This window comes from Agrilus planipennis, unplaced genomic scaffold, assembly GCF_000699045.2.
Source record: "Agrilus planipennis isolate EAB-ADULT unplaced genomic scaffold, Apla_2.0 scaffold182, whole genome shotgun sequence".
NCBI lineage: Eukaryota > Metazoa > Arthropoda > Insecta > Coleoptera > Buprestidae > Agrilus > Agrilus planipennis.
In genome coordinates, this window is record NW_020438964.1 from 276,169 (window position 1) to 289,450 (window position 13,282).

General features: G+C 36.2%; 1 protein-coding gene across 1 annotated transcript in view; it reads right to left on the bottom strand.

The window, feature by feature from the left end:
- The window catches only part of LOC108742961, a 308,766-nt gene that overhangs the window by 255,600 nt on the left and 39,884 nt on the right, over positions 1–13,282 (bottom strand). Inside the window, exon 2 of the mRNA XM_025975270.1 lies at positions 8,467–8,603. The gene's annotated coding sequence lies outside the window, so the exon portion shown is untranslated. The remainder of the gene's footprint in view (positions 1–8,466; positions 8,604–13,282) is intronic.

The window sequence follows — 13,282 nt, forward strand, 5'->3', positions numbered from 1 at the left end:
TTCTTTCATTTTCCGAGCAGTTTGCCATTTGCATCTAAAGCATTCACTTGGAAATTCTCAGATTATGTAAAAATACTACTGGCTGCACCGTCTCGTCGTCTTTAGGATAAAGAAAATCGCGCAAGACGGCGTTATAACTCATTTGAAAAGCTCCACCACTGCAGTTTCATTTATGTTCCAGAAAAACGGAATCTACAACGTCAACGGGTGTTTTGCATTTACGGTCTTATTTTACAATTCCCATTGACTTGATCGGCATATAATGCCATAAAATTTAACGAGTACTTCATGGGCATGTACAGCCAGAAATAAATGCTTGATGGAAAAAGATTTGCATTAAACTATGTGTTTCGAAATTATTATTTACGTAACCACACTTTATGCTATAACATACATATAATCCTTTATATTCCTAAACATTATTATAATTTTCATAAATAAAACGATTTTTACAGCAGGCAGAATTTATTATTAGCATCTATAATGTTAATACTTCCGACTATTTACCAAAACAATGTTAATTAATTTTTCTTATTAACATGTCATAATTTTATTCTCCATTCTTCCCCTGTTTAAAGCAAAGACAATTAAATATGAAGATGTATTAGAAAGAATAAGCGAACAGAGGTTACAATGGAATTCAGTAAGAGTAGGCAAAATAGATTGGTAGGGCACCTTTCTTAGGCATGAAGGGCAAGTTAGAGAGATATTAGAAGCAGAAGCAGGAGTTAAGGAGTGTAAACCTAGATTAGAGTACTGTTCACAAACAGTAAAAGATGTGGGATGTTCTAGCTTTAGAGAAACGCGAAGATTAGCTGAAGATAGGAAAAAGTCGAGGTGCGAGTCCAACTATTCTTTGGACTGATGACCTTATAATGATGCAGATGAAGATGATTAAAGGAATCATAGAGATTTAGACAGCGCATTATTCCTTTTTAAATGTTACACACAAAATAGTTTAGATGAAACATTAAGCGAAATAAAAGTATTAAAAGTATCTGCGACAACAACCAAGTTAATATCAGAAACTGATTGAGACTTTTCAATTTTAAGTCAAGATTAAGGCTTTCTTTGTGGTATTATAGGCGAATGATGAGTATAACGTGGATAGAGAAGGTTGGAAATGAAAGGTATTAGAAAGACTAGGAGAATAGAGGAAGTCAATAAGGAATAGGCGAGATAGGTTAGTAGGACATTTTCTCAGGCATGAATCTCTAGTCCAAGACATACTAGAGGCAGAAACAGGAGATAGGAGGGGTAGAGTTAGACCTAGGTTAGATTAATGTTCGCAAATAGTTAAGGATGTGGGCTGTTCTAGTTTTAGGGAAAGTTTAGCTCAGGATAGAAAAAATTTGAGGTACGTGTCCAACCAGTCTTAAGACCTACGACCTTATGATAATGATGATGGATATAAGAGCCAAAAGGGGCTAAAATATATTTACTTTATATTTAGGATTACTTTAGTTATTTATTTATAATAATAAATTACTACATTTCGACATAAATATATAAAAATGCTTATTATAACATGATGTTCTTCTAAGAGAACCATACATGTGTTTAGCTTCTCTTATAATGATCCAATTGCTTTCTGCAGAATAACAAGGGAAGATGGTGTTCGGAAAAATGTATTAGGTACTACTTATACTATGTATGTCGATAATGTTTTCATTATTCGTAAGCAACTATGTATATAATCTGCAGAAATATGAAGCGGATAATCAAACGCCACCAAAGCGAAATCCTCTTTTGTTATTCAGCAGCTGCTCGATTGCTTTACATATTTATAAGAGCTTCTTGTACTGCCCGCATATGAAAAGTCCGGCAATAGTGGTTTTATTTAAATTTCCTGGTTAGGAACAAACAGAAGCATTTCTGGACTAGCGAGACGGAAATTACTACAGCACAGCGACAATGACAGCGTCTCTCTCATCGTTAACGAAAAAAAAAAAAGAAAAATGAATAAAGTAATGCACTTTTTTGTACCCGCTTTCATTTTTCTTTTTCTTAAAATACAGTTCTGTGGGATAAACAACTGAAAGCTAGGCAAGCTATGAGGAAAAGCCGTTTTAATTAAACAGCCAAACTGAGATATATAGAACTGATGAATACTTCTGACAATTGCAGTTTTAATTTCAAAAGAATGAGCTACTATTTTTAGAAATATTAGTTTTTTTAATATTTTTTATGAATGAGTAAGAACGTTGACTAGAAATTTATCGAAAATACCGGACGAGGATTGCGATTTCGATATAATTAGGTCTCATTAGCGGGCCATAGTCAGTCTAGGTAATTTACTTAAAAAAAAAAACTTTTGAGTGTTTCATTCCAACCAGCCACTAATGCTGGTGGGCGGGCAGTCCCTCCGGACTATGCCGGAGAGTAGGGCGGATGACCCTATTCAGCCTCCTTTCAGAAATCGTGGCAATGGGTGAGTGCTGGGTTCGGGTGAGAAAGATAAGACGGATGAAATGAACACAGAAGCGAATGAAAGATTATCTGTGGAATATAACTGCCCCAGCATTTATCTAAGTAATCCAAGGAAAGTACAGAAAAACTAACAAGACACTCCATTCGTCCCAAGACAAAAATGTGATTCTGGAATAGTTCTTTTAAAAGAACTTTCGACTACGTGTTATCAAATCTTTCTACTTTTAATGAACTCTCTCGACTTACTTGAAGTCTTCCGTCAGCGTTTATAGATGTACTCAATGTTAGTTGTTCGTTTGGTTGACATATGGACCGAGGCAGACGGACCCGGAATCGAACCGGCGTTCTCCCGAATGCTAAGCAATGGTCAAACTCGGCTCTTTTGACTCCCGAGGGCTCCTCAGGTATAGCCAAGGAGCTCCTCATTGCTCTTGCGAGTGAGATGATTCTTTCCTTTTCTTATTCCTTCCATTTCGTAGGTAAGTCCCCTCTTCTATAGCCGAACCCAATATATTAAAACCGTAGTCCGTCATGTTACCCCTGAACTGCGGGACAATCATTAGAAAATTTTCTTAGGTATTATTTAAGTTGCGAGAGAGGCTTCGCTCGTCTACGGAATGGAGGGGCTTGATATGAGAGTGGAAGGGAGAAGAAAAAGAGAAAGCAATATGGGCCATTACTGCTTACTCACTCGTACTCATTAAAGGGTATGGAGTGACCCAAGCTAACCTCAGGTAGCGGCTCCTACGAAGTTAACGTTTGCCCGGCTCTGCTCTAAGTCATGCCACTCAGTAATTTACATAACAAATTGAAGAAGCTCCTATAGAGCGAGTTGATGTAATATCCAAGCACAGACAGTGAATCGCCTTCTAGTAGCACAGTTAAAGACGTGTTCACATTGGCGCGGCGGTACAATCTCGTACAAGTCCGATGCCGCTTCGATAAAATATTGTCTGAAATGTATTGGTATCAGACCTTGAATAGACTCAGGGCGTATCCCGAGCGACCTTAGTGTGGAAACCGAACCTAATAATTATGATAAATTTATTGCTATTTATTAGCTAAACGTTTCAAGAAAGTTTACAGAAAGTTCCTGATTAGATAGGTACTTAAGTGTGTGATATATGGTAACTATACAGGATCCAGTTATCCTATTGGTAACAGTAGTTATTTTTATTTTTACTGGTCAAGTGCCATATCATCTCTTAAAACTACTGATCCAAATATTAATTTTTTATTAAATTGCTTTGGCAAATGTGTAACACTTCAGAAAGGTCTTGGTAATTGCGAGACCTTGTTCTTATGCTGCCTTCGTGCTTATCCAATGTGTATTTAGATTACATGACGCCTTTTACAAACGGTTTTCGCTTTAAGGGTTAACCCTTTCACTTGACTAATTGTCCTATTTGCAATTCCATTCGGAATGTAATGAAAAGTCCCCGAACCCTTTAACGAAATAACGAGTTGAGCTCTCTCGAGCGAAACAAACTTTAACTAACGTGAACTTTTCTTCGTGGAAATGCTGAAAAACAAACGAAAACTCCTTTAAAAGTCAAACTTTTTTTGTGTTCGCTGAAAAACGTTCATTAAAAACAAGTGGACGCCCTGAACGTACAGTTTTAATATTATCTAATAACAGAATAATTTAGTAAATGACGTTCAATAACCTTTCCGCATTTCCAAAATGAATTAAATTACTTGTTGCCTACTGTAACAACCCGAATTCCAAGATTTCTTACAACTTAAGATTTCCAGGGCAGTTCTGGTTCAACTACAATTTCATAAATAAATAGCCTATTTCGTACTTCTACCATCATAAATCTTAGGTTTTACGTTAGGGACTTCTGAACATACAAATCATTTCGTACTATTAACTCGTATGTACTAAAAGCAATGGGGAGTCTCGCAAGAGTGTATTGTAGAGATTCAATGAAGGTCCAAAACATTTAGGCAAGCAATAAAAGGAAGACCGAAGCGCTGAAGAACTTAAAAAACAAAAACCTTTGAGTGCTTTATTTCCACGAGTTACAAATGCTGCTGGGCGGACAATCCCTCTGGAGAGTAGGGCGGAAGGCCCTCTTCAGTTACCTTTCAGGAATCGTGGAAATGGGTGGTTCGTACCTAAGTGGTAGTTGGAGAGAGAAAGATGAGACGGATGAAATGAAAACAGAAGATAGTGAAAGAATATATATGGAATACCACTGCCCCAGCATCTGCCTATCTAAGTGATCCTAGGAAACCACAGAAAATCTTGGACCAGGACAGTCAGAATCGTAATAACCCATTGAAACAATCTTTATGACTAGTTGTAAGACTACTAAGAATAGATCTAACAATATGTGAGGGTCAATTTGGGAAAGTGAAGTTGTATTACTGGATTTAGTGGACTTCCCATTGCTACCTCATCTACCTCCTCGTAGACGTCACCCCTCCATACGAAATAGCTTCCAATGAGGCAAACCTTAAAGAGAATGCAGTTGTTGACAGAGTAGATATTGGCCCCAGGTCAAGATACTCTGTCAGCGGTACTTTGAACAGTGAGACTACATCGCAGCTCACAAAGATGTCTCCTGGTCTAATGTTGATATCTCTTTGCATACGAAGTCAGTGAAATCCATGATGTGTCTGGTACTTATTTCCACTTCGCTAAATAGTGTGTTGGCGAACCTGGGGCGCTTACTATCGGTCTCAGAGGAACATTAGCGTTGTGTATTTGAAGTAATCCATATAGCCTAGGTAAAACAGCTTACGTTCTCAGTTGGATGTTTTCAGGTAGGGACGATAACATGATGAGTCGGTTGACAAGGCCCAGTCTCACATGCGTTGGGTCTTTCCTCAAGGATTTGTAGTTTTTCGGATCTAAGAGTTCCTTAATCTTCCTTTGCCTTCCTAAGAACATAGGCTGATAAAGTTCGCTACTTGCTAGCGAAACGTCAGGAAGCAACCGACGACGACTTTAGACCAGACCAGAATTAGGACAACATCAGTTCAAAAGAGAATTATTTTACTGGTTTGCTCTAAGCTATTTACAGGTACTTATGCAAAAAATTCTACCAAAAATAAATAAACACAGATAAATAAATAAAGACACCGATTAATTAGGTCGAAGATGGATATCCTTTTCTATTATTTACAATTTCGTAGGATTTTAAGGCAGAAGAGTGCGCTCGAGTGCAATTTGAGGAAGTACGTAACAAGAATATAACATTAAATTATAATAATTTGTATTATTTGACAGCAGCTGCCTGCAACATAATCTAGCAGTATTTAATTAAGGGTGCTCCCGCTTTTAGAAGTAACGCTTACGATGCTTATTATTTCTTCCAATCGCACCAAACAACTAACGGTTAGAATTGGACAACTCAAGACAAGTATCATTTAATCTTTAGGTTAGTTGCTCGGGTGTGGTGATTGGCACGAAATAATCTTTTTTGTCGTGTTAGCGCGAAAAGCTCGTTTTGCATGATATGAAATAGGGAATAAATGACCTCTTTTCAGCTGTGTTTTAGTCGGTAGGAAATAAAATTAGTCTTTTGAGCGCATGCGCTGAAGTTTATGGGCATGCGCAGAAATCAGTTGTTCAATGACAGTCTTTCTAACCTCTAAATCATTTACTCTTATTTCGCCAACTATCAATTTAATGACGAGCTTTCCACACAAACATGACAAAAAGTAGTATACGTACCTCGGGAAGAAACAGGGTTATCTCAGACTGCATGTTTGCCACCCGAGCCAAGGGCATGTAGTCTGGAAAACCCCTGTTTCTTCCCTCGATATGTAATGTACTATGTCCTTTAAATCACCTTAAACAGTGTAATCTAGTGGGGTAAAGTAAAGTATTTCAGATTATTAGTTTTCTTTGTAATGTATTGCTCTCGTTTGATTCTACTCCCTCTTGTTAATGAAATATGTTTTGCCCATGATTATCTTACCTTTTCTAATACCACTTAATGTCGAAGCTCGTATGAAAAAGTAGAAGAGTAACAACGTATTCTTTGTATGTCTAATAAGTACTTATGTCGTAATAACATGTCCCAAAAATCAAATTGATAATTCGTTCCTAACAAATTTTACACAATAAAGTATACTTCTTATCGGACATGTTTAATACCCAGTATGTTCTCAGCGGTGAATCAAAGAGAAAACTTTCATTTTACTTTTTCCTTATTTCATTAAAGTGTCTTGTCTTTAAATTTTAGAAACTTATTTCCGAAACATCCTATACCTTATGCGAATAAGAGTGCATAGGGACGCATTAGAAGCGACAAATTGTTGCCAATATCGGGTTCCGATTGGTCGGGTTCAACGACTTGTCGCTCTAACAAGATCCATACATACATTGACGCAGTCGGGAGGGAAACAGGAGCGTCTTTTATTTGTTGAAGGAAACTTTGTAAGATATCTTTCATTCTATTAATTCATTGGAACAGAATCTGTGTAATACCCACCGAATTGGATTTTATCCGACGTCTTTCGTTTGCGTGGGTTTTGGAAACGGTAAGGTAGAATCTTCTCGCAAGTACATAACAGTTAGTGGAAGATTTGAAGGAATAATATTGCTATTTTAGAATGTATCCTACCTTGAAGAATTATTTATTTCAAATTATAGCTTCACCTTTCTTATTTATGAATATTACCTACGTATGTTCTATCTTTTCAACTTGGCCAATTTATAACTTTATAAAAATCATCGTAAACGTTAGATATCAACGCTTTAATAAAATGATAGGTATCGCCGTATAATACTGCAATTTAAAAAATAGGTTGTTAAGTATCATATGTTAAGGTTAAGATTCCGATAATCTACGATCACTAATAATAAAAAGGAACGCAGAACTAGTGATCACACTGTGCACGCCTGGATGATTAAAGCGTGTGTCATACTACAAAAGGAATGTAAATGATATCTTTATCTCGTATTGACCAATAAAGGAGTCAGTTTAAATTTTGCAATAATAAGAAAACAGGTCATCGTCAGGCTATCGTATAGGTATGTCATCTTCCGCACAGTAGAGAAAGGCATTACGAAAGTCGGAAAGTCCTATCGTTTTTTAATGCAATTGGTTTATCAGACCAACCTTACTTACCATCTGATGTAGCCAAAATTTATTGAAACAATAAATATTTATAGTAGAATACAGATTCGGGCTTAAAAGCCGTGGTCTAAGTGAACTATTCTGTCCAGACGTTTCGTCAGCTACTGCGGCTGACATCCTCAGTGGTAGTGCTCTAATGAATATTTATTAGGGCTTATTGGTATTTGCTCTTTTTTGTCAGAACACAACAAATATTCAAAGTTTAGTAAAATCTCTAAATTGCCTGCCCCTTTATTTATAATATACGATAGCTTTCACTCCCAAATCCAAATCTAAAAATTAATTATAGAATCGATTTGTATCCTAATACTTTCTATCAAAACTTTCCGAATTTCAAATGTTTTCGTGTAGGCGTATCTAATTTGAAACCAGTCTAAATTTTAAGTTACTACACGGCGAAACTAATTAATGCTGATCGTACATAACTCTTATTGCGCTTACGTTTGAGAGGAACTCGCTTTTGACAAACTAAAGAGAGCTGATGGAGGTCGTAATGTTGTAAAATCCACAAAAAGCATATTAATGGCTAGCCAAGTATAACTCAAATATTTTTAACTGTATTTACCAACATTTAAAATTACTACATTTTTCACTTCAGGGATTTAGATTGTAAACTTTAATTCATTTGCATTATAACGGATTAATTTTGGGACGAATATAACGTCGACATTTTCCTAACTTAGTTAGAACTCTGATATTTAAAATGAGCTTCAGAATTGTCCTATTTTATAAAATAAAAATCTTATTATTTCATTAACTAACAGCACGAATATTCCATGCCTCATAAATTAGTAACAAAGAGATACTTCTGAAGGTTATGATATTTAGAGTTTTAAAATTCTACTAAAAGGTAGGTAATTATAAGAATCATAATATATAAATTCAAGCAATTAAAAATGTATATTAATTAATGTTGAAACTAACATTTTAAATTACTTACCTATTCAACAATTCTGCGCCTCCACCTTTTTTTCCAGGAAAAAGCTCTTCAGTTCCGTAGTCACTTATGGATAATTATCAACAAGGCTGCCAGAGGGACGTTACCAGGCAACGAACGGAATCTGAATAACAACGTGTCTGAAACAAATGAAACATGCACCAACAATTGGACACATCTAAAATGCTCACATTAAGGAAGATTTTATGATAAGAGTATTTTATAAATATCAATTCGATATTATTATAGCATCATTTCCTTCATAAAAATGTAATAGAATTTACGAAAAATAATCATAAATATATTTCACCGCTCATACTAAAAAATATTCAAATTCAAAGTTATACTTCATTTACTTTCTTTAGCGATTTGCCCCTTCCAATGTCTTCGATGCGCGCTGGCAAAATCGCAGGTAGGGAGAGAAAAGCTCAAAATACTCTCGACTATTGTTCATTAAACATACTTTTTCATACAGTACCTACTAAAAGTTTTGTTCTATCATGAATAGTAGTGCGAGTCGAAAACAAGCGTTAAAGCCTTTAAAATGCCTTCAAATATAAATAAACATCTCATTGATATTTTCAGTAGTAAATCGTACTAATAACAGCACATTTGAGCATTGCAATTGTAGTGGATAAAATGGTCAATTTTTTCGTGCAGTACTGTACGGATTATACGCTCCTCACCGGCTGAGAGGTTGGACGAGAGTTGTCTCCTTCCTTTTCTGGTCTAGTGCTGTTCTTTTCTACTTTGCGCCGCTCAAACTGAAGGTCGAAACGAATTACGAATAGGAGTGACTTGATCCCGTAACGAAGTAAAACATTTTTCAGAGTACAGTGTTTCGTCTAAGAAATCTTCTTGGCGAAAGGGGGTTGAAGGGCGAACAACGTGGTAAACGTAATTAATTAACCGTTCACGACAGCAACACAACCCAACGACAGCGGCATTGGCACTAAGGTTTCCAAGAAACAAGCCGACGCTATCAAAACTTATTTAAGGAATGGAGGGCGCTGGCCACGTACGATCGGATGAAGACGGTGATCATTGTGCGCGCTGATGATCTTCTCTTATTGTTTCCTTCCGACCCATACAAAATCCTGACCCTTATAAGCGGATTTGATCATATAATGTCGGTTACGTTTTGATAGTTATGTATGTAGGTAATTAATGAACATGGGGGTAAAGTGGTGTACAACATGGGATTACATTTTAACTTGTCAAAAATTTAGCCAAATTAGACTAGAAACCACGACGTTAAAAGTTTAAAACCAGAAGTCAACTTACAATTATAATCTTCTAGATAGAAATCACATTGAATTAATTTATCTAGTAGTAAATTAGTATTAGTGCGTCTCAATACGGAAACTTTATGGAGCGACGTAGTCTGGTGGTTAAATTGTACTATAGCTTGGAATTCAGAGGAATCTTAGTTCGATTCCGAGTTCGTTTCCTTTTGGTTTTCCTTGATTTAACTCGTAAAAAAAAATCTTGAGGCAATAATATTCCAAAAAAAATCTCCATTTCGTTAGACTTATGTTTCTTTTCCTAACCACTAACATATATCCATTCCCACGATTAGTGATGACCAAAGTAAAACCAAGACTAAGACTGTCCCAGCTTTGGCATTGCTCTGGGTCTTGCCCAAATATTTCTAGTCTTGATCTTAACCCTGGTCTTGCTGATGTAGTATCGGTCTTTGTCTTGGTCTTGGTGTTGCGTGTCAAGTTTTGATTTTGCTCATTTAATCTGATACTTACGTTTATACTAACCGGAGATAAAAATATTCAGTCTCTCAGAGTCTCTGAAAGCGAGACTCGAGTATCCGTCTCTCATCGAGTCTCTCTGGTGTCACTGAGAGAGGCTGTCGAGAAACTGTCAAAAAAGCTGTTTAGCGTCTCTGAACGAGAGACTCGAGTCGCTCATAGAGAGATCCTCATTTCGTATCCAGTCTCTGAACGAGAGACTCGAGTATCTCAATTTTTCAGTTTTATTCATTCAGTCTCTCTGTGAGAGACTCGATCTCTGAATTAATAATTTTATCGTTCGAGCCTCTTATACAGAGACTGTGAGTGATCCATAAAAACACCTAGGCAATAACTGAGAGACTGTGAGAGGCGGTGAAAAACTCTGAAAAACTCTGAGAGACTGGAGAGAGACTGAAAAGTTTTGACTAGGGTAACCATAAACTTTTTTATTGACAGTGCTGAAATTTTCTGTCATACATACAAGCTTGTCATGACTTAAAGAAGTTAGTGTCTCTTTCTTTCTCCTATACATAAATTGGCCCTTTCTCCATCGCTTAAACTTACCCTATAAGCGAAAAAAATAGTACAAGGGACTAGAAAGTAGTAAAAAATATTAGTTTGTCTCTATATATTAACCATGTGTTATCCAAAAGATAACCACAGGAACAAAGAACACTCTTACTCCGAAGAGATTTGTAAATCCCTTGCTTCAAACTGTTTCAAAGTTTCTATTCTTTATATGTAGTGTTAAAATTTAGTAGAGCAAAATGAAAATTTCAAATACTAAAAATATTTTGTTCCAAGAAAGGAATATAGTAATGTTGCTTGAAATTGTTTAATAAACCCATCGGAAGTAATAATTTTTCGTTAAATCTTGCATGTTTGGTCTTGATCTAGCATATTCGGTCTTGGTTTTAATCTTGCTTTTGTTCGTTCGGTCTTGGTCCTGGTCTCGTTAGTATAAAGACAATCTTGGTCTTCGTCTTACATTTACGCAAGACCAAGACCAAGATTGTAAGACCAAACCAATTTGGTCATCTCTACCAAAGATTCTTAAAACAAGCTTAAGAGGGCAAGGACCCTTTCCGCTTTATCTTCCAGTATATACCACAGTGGAAGTCTGTGGGATAACCCACTCATCACACCCAGCTGATGCTAATAAACACAAATACGCTTTAGAAAAAGCCAACATCACTTTAGTTTAGGTATTGAAATAATAGAAATCCAATTTTTCCATCCAACCACTTTCTTCTTCGCTGTATCCTTGTACTCCTAGATAAACTATGGACAGAACTTGATGATTTACGTTGGCATGAGAGCATCTAGTATAGGCAAATCAACGATTTTTTAAAATTTATCGAGGGTAGATGCGAATATTATTTATTTTTTTAATTTTTACAGACAAATAGTCTATATCTACAAATTATCAAAGAACGTTGGAGTTTAAAATCATATTTCAAATGCGTCTTGTGTATTCGAATCTATTCCTTAAGCTTACTGAAATATATACATCTTATCCTTTGTTCTTCTAAAAATATACATAAGTTAATAGGTACCTAGGCATTATAATCGAGTGTAGCTTTTTTGCTCTTTGTAAGCCGTCAAGCGTGTGAATAAGGTCGCCTGTCAAGCTGTCAAGTGAGACAACAGCTTACGCTTTTACTTTGTATCACACTAATGAAAAAACTTTGTTCACTAAAAGTAATCTGAAAAAGTAAATCGATCAGCAGCTGCTCGCTATAGGCATTGTGGAACTGCTGCACTCTCTATTTCTACATGATATTGTTGATAACATTTAATATTATGAGTCCTTTTTCTTTAATCATTTCTTCATACTCGTACAATATACTAAATCCATGGACTTAATGCTAGTAGCTGTCTCTCACGATCAGTTTATGGAAAAGATACAAAAATCTGTGTATGGAACTGAGTGCTCCACAGATGCAAAGGCGTTGCGATAAGCGCATGCGCACATGCGAGGTTTCACGCAAGGCAGAGTTTGACGTTCTAGTGGAAATCAGTTCGCATAAGTATTCCGCCTTGTTTGTGTTTGTTCCGTTTTATAGAGCTTTAAAAGAAAAATTAAATTTAGCTAGGAGCCGTCATTTAAATTGATTTAGAAAAGTTGTTCTTCACCGATTGCAAGGTCGAACCTTTGGAATCAGAATGATGTAGGTACGTGTAGGTAATCAAAAATTAGGTATACTATAAAGTTATGATTTATTCGCACAAATTAGGGATGTCACCTAAATAGCGTTGAACAGAAAAGCAGCTCTGTTACTTTTTATCAAATTAAGCAATTCAATAAAAATTAGTAGGTACCTGTTTAAGAAGACATAAGTTGATTAAATTTTGTTTGACGATTCTTGTAATTGAAGGATAGAAACATTTTTAATTTATCAAATTATTATAGTGAATGAAGCATCATTTAGAATTGAAACATCTTTTATGAGAACGCCAGAATAAAACGCAGTCAGTTGTCAGTTCATCATCCTAAGCTTGGGTGGTCCGTATTCTGTCAAAACTGCCAGACGTGGATCGCGATTTCGATCTTTTTGGATCTCATCAGCGCGTCGCAGACAGCTCCGACAGAACACAGACCAACTCTTACCTGCTGTCTTAACAGCGCGTTTCAGAAAATACCACTAATGGCGCGGAAAACGCCATCTGTAGTACGACGCTACATTTTAGGATTACGTATGCTCCAACAAGGTCCATTTAAATATATACATATCTACTTGCTGAAACGAATCCCGGCGTAGCTAAGCTAATCATAAGCTCGTCACTCCTAAGACTGGTTGGACACGCACCTCCACTTTTTCATTTCCTGAGCTAATCTTCGCATTTCCGTAAAACAAGAACAACTCACACCATTAACTATTTGCGAACAGTAATCTAATCTAGGTCTACCTCTACCACTCCTAACTGCCGTTGCTGCCTCTAATATGTCTCTGACTAGACCTTCATGCCTGAGAAGGTGTCAATTAAGCACATCTTAATATTTTTTAGTTTAATTGGGCAAGATGTTCGCTTTCTGGTTACATAAGAACAGTGTTATTTAAAATATCAGAATG